Below are 2,454 nucleotides of genomic sequence, written 5' to 3'. Positions count from 1 at the left end.
AATATACTGGCCATTGTCCTGGCAAAATATGCTAACAATTTTCTTGTTTTTACCAGTAATTAAATATTCAGTAAGCAAAGAATTTGTAATGTGCTGTTAGCAAATTTCATGTGGTTCATAAACACTTTGTTTTAGTTTTTAAATATTTAAGCAGATAGCCTCTTTGATTCAAAGGTTTTTTAATTTTTTCTTTTGAGACTTTTTTTTACTGTTTTTGAGCTATACTTTTGTATTTTCTTTTCTTTTTTTTTTTAAAGATGTTATTTATTTATTCAACAGAGAGAGACACAGCGAGAGAGGGAACACAAGCAGAGGGAGTGGGAGAGGGAGAGGCAGGCTTCCCACTGAGCAGGGAGCCCGATGTGGGGCTCGATCCCAGGACCCTGGGATCATGACCCAAGCCAAAGGCAGACGCTCAATGACTGAGCCACCCAGGCATCCCATGTACTTTCTTTTTCTGTTATGACCTCAACTTGTAGTCATTCTGTCATCTAAAGGATTAAAAAAGTGTTTTGAATGTGTATAAAATATAAATTAAAGGTAAAAATATCACAAATTATAAGTCTTTTTTTTACAAAATAAAATTATTTTCAGATACTTCAAAAAGCTATTTTTTCAAAATGTATAATTATGTTAAAATTAAAGACAATACAGGGCGCCTGGGTGGCTCAGTTGTTAAGCGTCTGCCTTCGGCTCAGGTCATGATCCCAGGGTCCTGGGGCTGAGCCCCGCATCGGGCTCCCTGCTCGGCGGGAAGCCTGCTTCTCCCTCTCCCACTCCCCTTGCTTGTGTTTCCTCTCTCACTGTGTCTCTCTCTGTCAAATACGTAAATAAAATCTTAAAAAAAAAAAAAAGACAATACATATATGAGTTATAATTAATAACAATTTACAATTATAAAGATAAGTTTTTTATTATTATTTTTTATTTTTTAAATATTTTATTTATTTATTTGACAGAGAGAGAGTACAAGCAGGGGGAGCGGCAGGCAGAGGAAGAGTTGGAAAAGCAGGCTCCCCACTCCCAGGACCCTGAGATCATCACCTGAGCCAAAGGCAGATGCTTAACCGACTGAGCCACCCAGGCGCCCCTAAAGGTAAGTTTTTAAATTTAATTTTTACAAATTTATGAAACATTAAATATTTTTATGAAAATTCAACTATTTGCAATTCTCATATAACATGTCCATTTTGCTACTAATGTAAAGAGTCTGTATCACATTTCATGTATATTATGCCTATACCTACCTATACATAAATTTTTTTTTTTTAAAGTAAGCTCCACACCCAACACAGGGCTTGAACTCACAACCCTGAGATCCAGAGTTGGATGCTCTATTGACTGAGCCACCCAGGTGCCCCTACATAAATTTAAGAATAATATAAAAGTGTTCAGTATTGCAAAATGTTCCTCAGCCATCATGTTCAACTGTTCGAACTTTCACCCTAATTTGCGAGTATCTCTGGCGCCCTGAGAGAAGCAAGAAAATGGATACTTGGTACCAGGAAAAGATACTTCATGAGGCCCAAAGCTATTGCATTCACAGTAAGAGGAAGAATTTGACAGTTATTTTGTCTCTTCTCTTATCAGTTTCTGCTATTCAAATCCTCCCCACATTCCAAAGGTCTTGCTTCTGTGTCAACAGCACCATAAACCATAAACCTTCATGGCATTTGTGTTTGTTCACTTTTGCATAGTGAATATAGGGCAAGAGATATGGAAGAGTATTTCCCTGGGGTCTAATTGGTGTTATTTCCAGGAGTGGACGTTTAAGTTTATGAGTCACACTATGCCAACGATGTGCCCTGAATTTCAAGTGACAGGGGTACTTGTATGTTATTTAATAAGTGCTTTTTTGGTGTATATCTGTGACATGCAAAGGCAGGGTCCTTCTTGCTGGGTCTAAGGTACTGGTTTCAGAGTTCACTGTAGCTTCTAACGGCTCTTTATACCTGTGGCTTAAAGCCCCAACTCCCCACCTCTTTCCTAGTCCTTCTATGCCACTGGTAGATGAAGTTTTCTTAGAAGTTTTTAATCTTTTGGGTCCCACCAGCCATGCTTTTTTTGTTGTTGTTGTTAAAGATTTTATTTATTTATTTGACAGAGAAAGACAGCGAGAGAGGGAACACAAGCAGGGGGAGTGGGAGAGGGAGAAGCAGGCTTTCCGCTGAGCAGGGAGCCCGATGTGGGGCTTGATCCCAGGACTCTGGGATCATGACGTGAGCCAAAGGCAGACGGTTAACCAACTGAGCCACCCAGGCGCCCCCCACCAGCCATTCTATCTCAAAAAATCTGTCAGATTGAAATAAAAAAGCCCTGGGGTGCCTGGCTGGCTCAGATGGTAGAAAATGCAACTCTTGATCTCGGGTTGTAAATTTGAGCCCCACATTGGTGTAGAGATTACTGAAATAAAAAAGCCCACATTCACTGAGGGAAAATATTTACAGAAATTCA

Source organism: Leptonychotes weddellii, chromosome 8 (assembly GCF_054177405.1).
Source record: "Leptonychotes weddellii isolate Sample4059 chromosome 8, ASM5417740v2, whole genome shotgun sequence".
In the NCBI taxonomy this organism is placed as follows: Eukaryota; Metazoa; Chordata; class Mammalia; order Carnivora; family Phocidae; genus Leptonychotes; species Leptonychotes weddellii.
This window is presented reverse-complemented; position numbering follows the sequence as displayed.